Raw genomic sequence first — 12,949 nt, forward strand, 5'->3', positions numbered from 1 at the left:
CCCCTTCCTTTGTAAAAAAAAAAAAAAAAAAATGTTAGAACTTATATTTTACAACTGTGTTGGTATAAAAACAAATCGAATCCTGGCTGGATTCGTTATTTATTTATTACTATCACATCATCTTCTTCTTCTGATTTTAAAAGAAATTTACATGAAAACCTTCTCATGCACCCCTAGAAGTACTATGGGCTTAGCCACTGTGCCTACCATACCTGGAGGACAGGCTGTCTCAGGGTGTAGGGGGTCTCAGGGTATAGAGGTGTTCCCTAGCGCAGAGCCCAAAAGGTAAATGCCCATGGAGGAGTTGTTCCCAAATTGACACTCAGGTACTCCAGGGTAAGCCTGAGTTTTCCAAATGGTCTGCAAGGGGCTGTCCTCACTTAGACAGTGGAACCAGACCAGAGGCAAGAGCAAACAGCCCAGGCTGGATCCTAGGGTTCAGATACCAGATTCCAGCTCCTCTCCAAATGTCAAAGGTGGAAAGAGAAACCCAACCAAGGAGAGGAGCTTGATGGGCGCTCTGGCCCTAGGAACCAATACCCCCCACCCAAGGTCAGTGTGACCCTCAACAGACTCCCACCCGACATGTTCCCATTCCCCACCCCCTAAACTGTGTCCCAAATACAAGTTCATAACAGCAGGACAAGCCCTCAGCCTGGCCAGCTCTGTGTAGAATACTTTCCTGATTGCTGGAGGCAGAGCCCTTGGTTGAGAATGGCAAACCAACCCAAGTTGCTTCTGCAAAAGGGGGGATTTGTCACAAGGCTTTAGGGGAAGCCAAGGGCAGGAAAACACTGCTCCTTTGGGGGAGACTGGAACCAGGAGCTAGAGAACCACCTGGCGGAGGGCTGTCTCCCTTTCATCTCTCTGTCTGTACACTTCATTCTTCTTCCTCAGCAACCTGGTCCGGTGGCAAAGTATGGCAGCCCCACGCCTCCCGAGACTTCGAGTTCCCATCCAGGACGCCCTCAGACACCGCAGCGCTGTCTCTTTGCCTTGAATTCCTGATCCCCAGGAAAGAGGAGCTGACGGGCTCAGCTTGGGTCAGGGGTCCTTCCAGAAATGGACTCCTGGGTGCCTGTGTCCTGAGGATTAAAAAGCAATTCTATATAGAGAGTTTCAGTGGGTGGTCCCAAGGAGCTGGGAGGCCAGCTGGGAAGCTCCCTTAGCTTGGGCCGCCCAGTCCAATCCCATAGTTCATCAGAAGCAGAAGGAACGGAAGTCGAGTTGGGTAGCCAAAATGCACCCAGTCTGCTGGATGAGGCGACCACGGGAGGGTGGAAGGCAGAGCCATCATTCTGACCCAGCTGTCCTCATTGACGTTGCTTACAATCCTTCAACCAGAGTGTGATATTTACCCAACAGCCACCCCTGGGGTCTTGGTCACAAACACACCACCCGGACCGGGCCACAAAGAGCACTAGGGCCGCAAGACTCCCTTTTGTGCCGGGACGCAACCCTCTTTCCCAACTGAGGATGGTTGCCTGACACACGCCCCTCTTCCACGGGCCCCGAGGTGAGACTCAGGAAGAGAAAAGCAGATCCGGACCGGGCACGCATCGGAGACCTGCGGGAGATGGCAGTCCCCACCCGATAGCTCAGTTCTGGGCAGCGGCTGAGCCTCCAAGCCAAGAAAGCTATGGCCAACATACCAGCATCCCAGACGCTGAGCAGATGAGACTGATCTTCTGCTGTCTCTCCCAGGGAGTGTGCCAAGTTCCCCAGGCCCAGCCAGTGCTGACATTTAAAGCAAAGTGTGTGTCAACCATATTCAACAATATCCCAGGCTGTGGGTTATTAAGTGCAGGGTGAATTGACCACAGCAATTAAACTGAGATTAGGGAGTGATAAAGCCAGGGTCCCGGGCCGCAAGCCCCGTAACGTACGGGGGCCCATTACGACCTGTGGAACCTGCACGGGAAACTCGGCGGCGGGGCCTTCAAAGAAAACTCGCCCAGGCCCCCCAGGCCCCCAGCTCCTCACCTTCACTTGACTTTTCTACCTCCGGCCATCTGATGTTCTCCAGAAGACACCGCTCACGCCCGGCATCCGGGAGTGGTTGGAGACTGCCAGGTAGGGCCGGGGGAACCGGTCCTCAAAGCAGTGTGAGACGCGTCGAGTCTGGAGGCGCTCAGCCTCCTCCCAGCGCCTTCTCGATTTGAATGGTGCACGACGTGGGGTCCACCTGGAACTCCAGACGCAGGGAGAAGGGTCATTCTCAGGCCCCCTAGAGGTACCAGGCAGCCTCAGAGCCGCAACTGAGGCTGCACAGGTAGGGACAGGCCAGGAAAGGCCCAGGGAAGGCCAACTCTCTCTGCCATCGACTGGGCAGAACATAAAGGTGAGGGGAGGCTATCCTGGCACTGGACATACACCCACACCTTGGCGCAAACATGAGCTGCCCTTTGAGTCACCGGCTTCAGCCCTCCGGGCAACAGGGCTGTGGTCTTGCCCATTGGCCTGTTCTCCAGGTCCCTGGCTGGCCCTGGACACTGAGATGCTACCTGGTGTGTGGGCGGGGGAAGGGGTGTCCAGAGGAGGCGCTTCTTCTCAGTCTGGGTCTGAGCCCTGGGCCCTCAGAGAGCCACCTTTTCCTCTCGAGGATTCCCTGTGGCCGGAGAGAGACCAGTGTGGCTCCAGAGCCTCTTGTCCCAGGAGCTTCGGGGGTTCAAGGCTCTGTGGTTGAGGGCAAAGGATCTCGGAATCAGACAGACTGCCGCTCAAGTTCTGGTGCTGCCTCTGGCTCACGACGTGACCTTGAGCAAGTGAGTTGCCTCCTGTTTTCTCACGTATAAAATGGCCCAATAACAGGATCTCTGGGTCAACATGTAGATACATATATATGTTTATGTATGTATAACCTATCTGTCCATATTCTGGGTTGGGGAAGAATTTAACACATAGAAGGCCCTCTGTCTACATTGCCGGTGGTCGTTTCTTATATATTTTTCCAGGAGAAATCGCCATTGAATTCTGTCATTACCCCTGACGATCACAGTGAGTTTGTACTCTGGTCTGTCATATCAAATCTTGCCAAGAGGTTCCTTCCAAGGCCAGCGACCTGCTTTGCAAACACATCTATTGTTTGCCCTGCATCTGCTCTACTCCCCAGTAGAGTCTGAAGGGACTGCTGAGTCTGTAGGATGTCTGTGGATCTCAGACTCCTATAAGAACTGGCTTCTAAGGAGTTAGATGGGAAGATGCCCTGGTGGCAGTATAGAGGGTGGGGAGAGCAAAATGCCAGAGGACTTTACCCCACGCTGTGTCATCTCTCTGCCCTCAGTGGTTCTCCGAAAGTGCATCTCCCTGGGGCACAGGCTCCTTCCAGATGGGAAGCTACAGGCTGTAGCCTCCAGTGGGGGACCCTGGTCCCTGTGTTTGGGAAACCCAGCCTCTGCCCTTTATCGCTGCAGTGCGGAGAGACTGGGCTGGTAGCTGCTTCCAGTTGCTCCAAGTCTCCAGGTTAACCCACTGCACCCCCACCCGCGACCCCCTGCTCAGCGCCTCTACTCTTCCTCCAGCTGTAATCAAGTCCCTGCCCTCACTCTCCCCTGTTGAAAACACTTGAGTTTTAGGTGGAATTTAAGAAACAAAACAGAGGAGCCTAGGAGAACGGAGAGGAAAAATAAAATAAGACGAAATCAGAGCGGGAGACAAACCAAAGGAGACTCGTAATCACAGGAAACAAACTGAGGGTTGCTGGAGGGGAGGCTGGTGGGGGTATGGGGGAACTGGGTGACGGGCATGAAGGAGGGCACGTGATGTGATGAGCACTGGGTGTTACATACAACCCACGAATCACGGAACTTTACCTCTGAAACTAATAATACGCTCTCTGTTAATTAACTGAATTTAAATAATTAAAAAGAGAGAGAGAGAAGAAAACACTTGAGTCCGGCTGGACCCTAACCCATCCACACCCCTCTCCAACGTGTCTTTGTTGCATTCCGAGAGGGCAAGGTCCTGGAGAATTTCTCAGGATTTGACTTTTTTAATGGACAATGTGCCAAAACATACACTCCTGATGGTAAGCCCCGGGGTGGGGGGCTGGGACTGTTAGGTTAACACTTGCATTCCCACAGCCCAGAAAAGGGCTGACCCGTAGCAGACATACCCATAAATGGATAAAGTAATGAGATGAAGGAAGGGTCCACTGGAAGGCAGTGGACCCTTCTGGGGGAGGGGGGTCCATGATATGGTTGGGTTCATTGAGGAAACAGTTACACTTCTGTTTCAGCTGGTTTTATATTACTAGAAATAACAATGATGGTGTTCAGAGGGTTAAAGAGATTCCATCCCAGCTACCAGAAAGGCCAAAATTGCCCCCTGGACCAAGTCAGATGTAGCCCGGTTATTAATGGAGAGCACTCTGTAACCTCAGGCCTAATTGAGCATTCTGCCCTACCCTCATTTTCTTCCTTGCTTTGCTCCTTAAGTGGGGGAGGCAGTCAAGGGGGCTGGAAACCATCTTGTTTTATTTAACATATCCTTATAAATTGCCCAAAGTCCTTTCCGGTTGGAGACAGATCTGAACAAATGAATGCCGTAATAATGTAACCCAGAAATAGCGTGGGCTGGGGAAACAGTTGAACCCAATGCACTGGGCCTAGTTGCAAATGGGTCCCTGAGGTTAAAATGCCACCGGCCAAGCGTTTTGAGCATTTTTGGGTTCTGAGTGGTCAGGAAGGATGAGGAATCTCTGCCCAAAACTGAGTAGTTTCCAAACTATAAAAGCTTTGGGTCAACCATAAAGACATATATATTTGGTGTTCCTGGGAAGCGGGGAGAGGGGGTCTTCAGACTGCCATCTGGCTTCTCAGCAGCCCCCACCGCCGACCACACTGAAGCCGACTTAGAAGGACTCCAGGCTTTACCTCTACCCTGGATCACAATTCATCTGCCCCTGGAACTACCCAGCAAGACCTCGCTCTCACATTGGAAATCTAGCACCCAGGAAATCTCCTGATCAACTAACTCTGACTATAGTGTGAATAGTCTTAACATGGGCTATTTATGTGTTCACCTGTGAATATGAAGGGTGCCTTAAAACCCAAGTCCTTTGGGAAGGATGCTAGACACCATCAATGGCACTGTAATCTGGGAGATTTCTAGAAGGGGAGTCTTCCCGCTGATAGTCTATTGACTTACCCTCCAAATTGCCCTTCCCGGTTACAGTTCGGCCCCAGCAGGACCTTTTGAAGGAGCTAGATCCTCTTGCTGAGCCCCGGTTTTCCACGTGTTACTTAAGTGGATTGAACAAAGTGGCTTCTGAGATCCCTTTAATTCAAAAGTTGATTCTTTGGATCCAAATTTCTTAGCTAGACATTTAAATCTTCCCATGATGTGACTCTAAACTCATCTTTATTATCCATGACTCCCCTTACACAAACCGGGCAGACCATATTAACCATGCTATTAATAATCATATAAAATCACTGATGTTTTGGTGTTTCTTGAGTACTTACTGTGGGCCAGGCATTACTTCAAGGACTTTCTCCATTCGATCCTCAGACAGCCCTAAGATATCATTCCCATTTCACAGATGAGGAAACAAGGGCCTAGGTCATGTGTCTGCTCAGCAAGTAAAGGCTGGGGCCAGGGATCAAAGCCAGGCAGCCTGTACCCTAAGACAGGACATCGTGCTGCGTAAACTTGTCCCCTGGACAAGAGAGACGCAGGCACCCGTCTCCCGGTACAGATGCGAAAATTAGGCTCAGAGAGGTTAAGTCACTTGGTCAAGGTCATGCAAACAGTAAGCGGCCTCTGAAGCACTTCCCTTGGGCTCCACCCTGTTCCCACTGGATCCCAAGACCTTCAGGTGGCCCTCTGGCTTCTCAGCAGCCCCTCCCCCATCACCCTGGAGCTGCCTTACTGCGTACCTCCCTCCCTCTGTCCCTCTCTCTCTCTCTCTCTCTCTCCACCTCCGCCCCCCCCAACACACACACAGCCCCCTCCCCCGCTTCTAACTACCTGAACAGCCGCCCCATCACTTGGCTGGAAAAGCAGCAGAAAACCTGGATCAGAGGGGGACAGAGGGTCTGGGAGACTCAGCAAAGGCAGCTCTTTTCCATGAAAATAAAATTCAAGAAAGCCAAAGTCTTTTAATCTGGCCCAGAAAATAAACTTCCTTTCTTCTGGGCTGGGGTAATAGATGCCAAGATCCACCTCAGGCCTTTAAAAAACAAAACCAAAGCAAACACTACTAAGCCTTAAACCCCTCTATGATTCCGTTTATAATAAAAACATTGACTTCCCCTCTCCCCTGGTGGGGCGAATTACTGCGGTTGAAGAATCTGTTTTCGTAGTCAGCTAATTACCCCCTTAAAGGATGGCTGATGATCTAACTTCCCGCCCTCAGCTTGGCCTCAGAGCTCCCCAACTTGGCTCCAGAGGGCTCCATGGATGAGAACCAGGCCCGAGCGGAGTGGGAAAGGATAGAACAGAAGCCCTCAGGACCCCCACCCCCCAGAGCATGGAACGAGCGCCCTGGAGGCAGAAAATCTGGCTTCCCAGCCTGCCTCTGCCACCTCCCGTCTGCACAAGTGATGCTACTGCCTTCCTGAGGCTCAGTCTTCTCATCTGTAAAATGGGGACGCCAATGGCGCTGGGAGGAGTTGAAAGGCCGCGGTCTGGCACCGAGCAGGTCTCAGTAAACACTAGAGTCTTCCCTTTTTCCAGGCTTACGTTTCCTTTCCTTCCCGGGCTCCCCAACACTGAAGAGCCTGGAGAAGCAGTTGCCTTCCCAGCTTGCTCTTGTTCAGCCATAATAGCCATAATAACTGTGATGAACATTTAAGGAGCACCACCAGCCGGAATGTGTATTGAGGGGTTTAGAGCTGTTAACCTTATTTAATTCTAGGAATGATCTTATGAGAAACATCCTACTATTAGGCCCATTTTACAGAAGAAGCAATTGAGGCTCAGAAAGGCTAACTTACCCACCTAGGAAGTGCTGCTGTAAATTAAAAGTCAGCCCTTTGATTTGAATGCCCATCAGTCCCCCATACTGGGGGCCTCCACAGAAGTCAGAAGAATTGAACTCTTCTCCCCTCCCTGGGAGATGGAAGAGAAAAGCCAAGGCCCTGGGCTGACTATGGATACCAGACCAGAGGCGGAGGCTCAGCTCTCTACCAGAGTGTGGGTTGGGGTGGAGAGAGGTGGCGCCGGGGCCCAGCTCAGGTATCATTTGATCCTACCACATAGGGGAGGTCCTCAGTTCTCCGCGATGCCCGTTTGGAAGAGGAAAGAGGGAACGGTGGCAAATACCCAACCACCACTCCTTAGGATGGGAGCTAGGAAGGAAACTTGGCAAGAGGCAACGCCACAGAAGAATATGGCGGTCAGGAAGCCTCCCTCAGGGAAGGTGTCTCTGAGGAGGTAACATTGTAGGTGACTCCTGAAGGCAGAAGGAGAATTAGCTGGGGGAAAGTAGGGGACCGGTAATCCAGAAGAGGGAACAGCACCAGCAAAGCCACCAGCTCACAAGGACTCCATGTCTGTGCCTCCACTGTGCTTCCCCACCCCCATCAGCCTCTCAGTACAGATTTCCAGTCTCAAACACATTCTTTTTTTTTTTTCTTGACTGTCTCCCTCCTAGAGCCCTTTGGGTGTAAGCCAGGCTGGGCGCTCTCCAGACCTGTGCAATGCTCTCTTCTTGTGGCTTCTCGTTTGCCTCTCCCTCTGGTTTCCTGGATTCCTTATCTTCCTCTCTTGTGATTTACGCCCTTGTTATGGACTGAACTTTGTGTCCCCACCAAACTCATAACTGGAAGCCCTAAAACCCAATGTGACTAGATGGGGGATAGGGCCATCCAGTCCATGGTATTTTGTACGGCAACCCATATATCTTGATTAAATAGATCTTTCAGTAACAATCTGGGAGTTTCGAGGTGGGGGTGTTGTTTTGTTTTGTTTTGTTTTTGCTTTTCATCTCTGAAAAACATTTTGGACAAAGACTTTGCTGGGTGTAGAATTTTAGGATGAGAAAACTCTTTTCCCAGGGTTTGAGGGTAATCCTCCATTGTCTTCTAACTTCCACTGTTGCTGTGGAGAAGTCTCAGGATCTTCTTACCCCCAGTTCATGAAGTGTGATATTTTTTTTTTTGCCCTGAAACCTTTTAAGATCCTCTTTTTATCTTTGTTGTTCTGAATTGTCACCATAACAAGACTTAGTGTCAATCGTTTCTCATTCATGGCCCTGGAAAGCCAATGGGTCACTGAACCTGAACCCTTCTAGGCAGTTTTCTTGCATTTGTTTTTCCTTTGAAAATTTCTTTGTCTCTACTTACTGCGTAAATTCTTCCTGGGCTTCCTGACCGTAGAACAAAGATACATGAATTTGGCCTTTTTTAAACCAATCTTTTCTCCTAATTGCTATCTTTTTGGGGTTTTTTTTTTTCCTAATTTGATCTTCTGAAAGATTTTCTCAACATTATCTTCCATCTCTTCTATTACACGTTCGTACTTTTGCCAACATATTTTCAGTTTCGAAAAACTCCTTCTTGTTCTACATCAGATGATTTTCATAGATATAATATATTCTCTTATCACTCTGGAGAAGTTATAGTTGTTTGTTTGTTTTTAAATATTCTTCTAGTTCCTGTATTGTCTTTTTTCTTTTTTTGAGAGGGGTCTGGGTTTTTTCACACTGAAGATTTTTCTCAAAGATCTAAAGATCTTTGGTTGTTTGTTTATATTTAGTAGGAAGGCTCTAGAAAGCAAGTGGGAATCTCTGAGTGTTTTGATGACTGTCAAAGGCCATATTTTGCTTTTGCAAACCCCCAAATATCAATATTTATTGCTCTTTCCTTGGGGGTCATTCGTATTCTCCAGAGGAGGATCACTTATCTCCTGGCGGGGGGGGAGTGAGGAAAAAGGGAGAAAGAGCCAGAAGGGCAAGAAGCTGGAATTCAAGGAGCAGAAGACGGGATAAACCAGTCGACATTCCAAATGGGATGTGTTATTGGAATTCTCTGCAAAGGCACTGGGAACAAGAAGGGGAAAGTGGGTAGGTGAGGAGATGTGTGTTATTGGTATCTTGGTGAAAACTCGTTCTTGTCTGAAAACTCTGACACTTTTACTTATATATTCTGTGTGGTGATTTCCATCTCAGATGGCATCTACTAGGCTGTTCAATTTCTGTTTTATTCTCCCCTTGAAACTGTTTTGAGAGGTAGAAATACTGGGAATAAATATAACTCAATGTCGGATGGCTTTTCCTTTGTATGTCCATCTTTTAGAAGGGACAGGTTTGGTATTTAAACTTTATAGTTTATTGCTTTCTGTTTTAGTGTTAAGCCTTTCTATTACACAAGTAGGAGGTATTTGTTATAGATAATCTAGACCAGGAATCAGCAAACTTTTTCTGTAAAGAGCCAGCTAGCAAATATTCTAGGTTTTGTGGGCTAGGTTTTGTTGTTCCTACTCAAGCCTGCTATTGTAGCACAAAAGTGGCCATAGACGATACATAAATGACTAGACCTGGCTGAGTTCCCATAAAACTTCCTTATAAAAACAAACGGTGGTCCCGACTTGGCTTGCAAGCCATAGTTTGCCGACCCCCACACCTGCAGACTACAGACTAATAAAATGAAGAAAACAAAATTACCAGGGATCCTACCACTCAAAGATAACCGATGTTAGAATTTTGATCTGTATCTTTCCAATCTTTTCTCCATGTATATATATACTTCATTTTCAAAACAGGACCATTATCTACATACAGTTCTAATCTGTTTTTCTCATATAATATTTCAAGAATATTTATGCCATGGAAGAGTCTTTAATAGCATTACTTTTAATAGCTGGGAAGTAGTCCATTACATAGACATATCACAATTTATGTAACTATTTCCCCATTGCAAGATTTTGTTTTCCATTTTCATCTCTCCTACAAAGAAGCGGGGCTACTATTTAGTTGCTGTGCATGAGCCCAGTAACACCAACGCTGTGTAGGAGTCATCTGTTCTGATGACTTGGTGCCCTTGCCATGCCAGTCATTAAATATTTTTCTTTGATATCAAACCGATAAACAATATGGGAGTAAAAAATGTCAGAACTAAGTCTTAACACAATTTAGAAAAATTTTTTAAGAATTTTTATTTATTTATTTGACAGAGCGAGAGAGAGAACAAGCAGGGAGAGGAAGAAGCAGACTCCCCGCAGGGCCGGGAGCCTGATGTGGGGCTCGATCCCAGGACCCTGGGAACATGACTTGAGCCGAAGGCAGACGCTTAACCAACTGAGCCATCCAGGTGCCCCTTAACACAATTTAATAATTATTTTAGGATATATTCCTAGAGAAGGACTGGCTGCTTACTGAGGACTCACATTTTCTACATTTTTGACCAGCATTGTGAAATCAAACTCCATAAAGTCTATGCCAGTTTTTAATCCTACCCGCAGAATATGAGAGTATCTTTTTTCCTACAAAGGATCTTTCTAATAAGTAAATTTCAAATGTTATCATAAATTCTTAAACTAGTACATAATGCCCAGGACTAAAGCAATCCATTCTCCCTCTCGAAAACACGTGCATAGAATAAACTCTTAACACACTCCAGGCACACAACTTTCAACTTAGTTTTTCCCCGACACATGCTCCCCGGACACCCATCGCGAGAGGTAAACTTAGAAAAGAGGATCCTGTGGTTACAGAAATTCAGGAGATGCGAAGGACTGTCATCCTGTTCTTTGAGAGTCCCAGAGCTCCTTAGCCCGTTCAAAGCATTGAGAAGACCTGCATTCCATTTAGAACCGTTTATCTCTTCAACCTAGAATTTCCTAAACAAAACCCTCTCTTCAGGTAACAGCAGTACGGACGGACTCAAATGACCAGTGCTTCAGAACAAGTTTGGGGAATCTGGTCTCATGCGTGGGCAAAAAGCAGAATCTTATCATTGTACAATATTATGATGTCCCCACCCAATAATCCTGCCACTAAAGAGGCTGGTCAACACCACACAACACAATAAGGAATTAAGATTATTGGCAAGTTCTAGAAAAATGTTTATGTGAGCACAAGCTAAAATAATAATAATAATAATAATAATAAAGACTACTAATTTTGGAAAGAGGGATCATGAAAGGGACATAATGAGTGGAGAAGGTGCTTGCCATATCCTGAAATATGAAGTAGGCAGCCCATAGAACATGAGGGACATTGTTTCACCTTCACAGGGGATAACAAAGTTGAGGAACACATTACCCCATCAAGTTCAAGGAACCTTTAGGCAAATTAGTGGATGTCAGGTTCATAATGGATTATTTGAGGAAAGCTAAGATTTCAGGGAAAGACAGGATCTCTGACCTTTTGGAAGCTGACATCATAGAAGGAAATTAACTGTGTTCTTTCTTGGAGTCTGCCAGTCATCACTTAGTCCCTTTCTTAAAGGTCCCTAAAGGGAGAGTTCCTTACGTCCCTGAACACCCCATCAACGCTATTCTATCATTGATTGTTAGGAAAGATCATCCTCAGGTCCCATCAGTATGCTTCATATCCTTTCGGGCCAGGAGCTGAAAAATAACAATTCGGAACTCTTTACTTCTTTTATTTATCAATATAAAGGGAGGAGAGAAGAGTTAAAATGCAGGGAGGGCCCTGCAAACTCACTCTTTCTATTGATTTTCAGTAATCTTTCCAGGGTAACTTTGAATTTGGGAATTTCTAGCAAAATGGGTTTAGCAGCCACACATACAAAAGGAATAGCTCCCCCAGTCCCCCTGCAGCTCTCCATGATTCCTGAGTAATGTAAGTTCTATAAAGATAGGTTCATTCAAGCTTATATGGCCTCTCTCCAGGGCCCTCTTTCATAACAGGGCACCTCTCAAGATCACCAGCACCCAAAGCCTGAAGTTTCTGGGCACTGCAGCCACACAACACACAACTCAGGAGACTCCCCTCTAGGTCAGCATCTCAAGGTCCTCTAGTGAACTTAACTTTTTCAACCTTGGCAAAGAAGACAGAACATCTAGGAAGGACTGTCATTCTATAATGGAGAAGACATCCTCTTACATCGTTTCCAATCCATTTCATTTTGTATATGCAATACATATGTGAAGGAACCACTGATAGGAAGAAATTCGCCCCAAGTTGAGAAGTATGGCTAGGGTTAGAACCCCGGGTTTCTCCTTCTTCTGCAGAGAGCTCTAACCATTTCCTTCTGTTCCTCTCTACACTGAACACTTTTTGCCAACCCTATAAGGGGCAGTTGATGGGTCAGAAGGGTCTAGGAAGATTCCTTTGTGAAGATAAAACTCCTGAATTTCTAGTCTCTAGAAACAGTAGAAATCCCATTTTGGGTTTTGAAACCTTGGTCTTGTGTATGTGAAGAGTTAAACCTTTGGCTCGATGTGAAGCGTTCCGGAACACACTCCCCAACTGCCTAGCCAGATCCTTCCAAATGCCCTCCTTAATTATGCAGAAAGCATCTTTCTTGCTAGGTTGCCAAATAATATTGCAGGAACTAGAGCAAAGCTGGGACTTGTTTTCCACCTCTTCTCTTGACTGTACATCCTTCGTTTGGTTTTAAATTTCTCCATTCTCCATGGCTATTGGCAACACTGGATTAGTAATGCTAAAAAATTTATCTTTACAACCTATTGTCTTAAGTAAGATTGTATCAACAGCTCCAGATGGACCAATCTCTAAGAATAATTTCACTTCCCCTTATCATTGACAGGAATCACATTTACATATTCTACTGGTGGGTGAGATAATGCAGAGATGATTAATGTCCCTCGATGTACAGATACCTGTAGACTGTTTGATCAATGTCTCCCCAAGAAAGTGTCTTTCATTCTGGATGCTCAAAGTCCAAAACCGTGCTGTGATTAATGTAACTAAATGTTTGGGGTCGGCAGAAGCTGCAGGCTCTGTTCCCTGCGTCCCCGTCACACTAAAGAGAGGTCACAGGAGACTGGATTAGTCATGTGGAGAAAAAGTCTGTGG

The sequence above is a fragment of the Callorhinus ursinus genome, unplaced genomic scaffold, assembly GCF_003265705.2.
Source record: "Callorhinus ursinus isolate GAN/ISIS: 27379988/994484 unplaced genomic scaffold, GSC_fseal_2.0 scaffold56, whole genome shotgun sequence".
Lineage (NCBI taxonomy): Eukaryota > Metazoa > Chordata > Mammalia > Carnivora > Otariidae > Callorhinus > Callorhinus ursinus.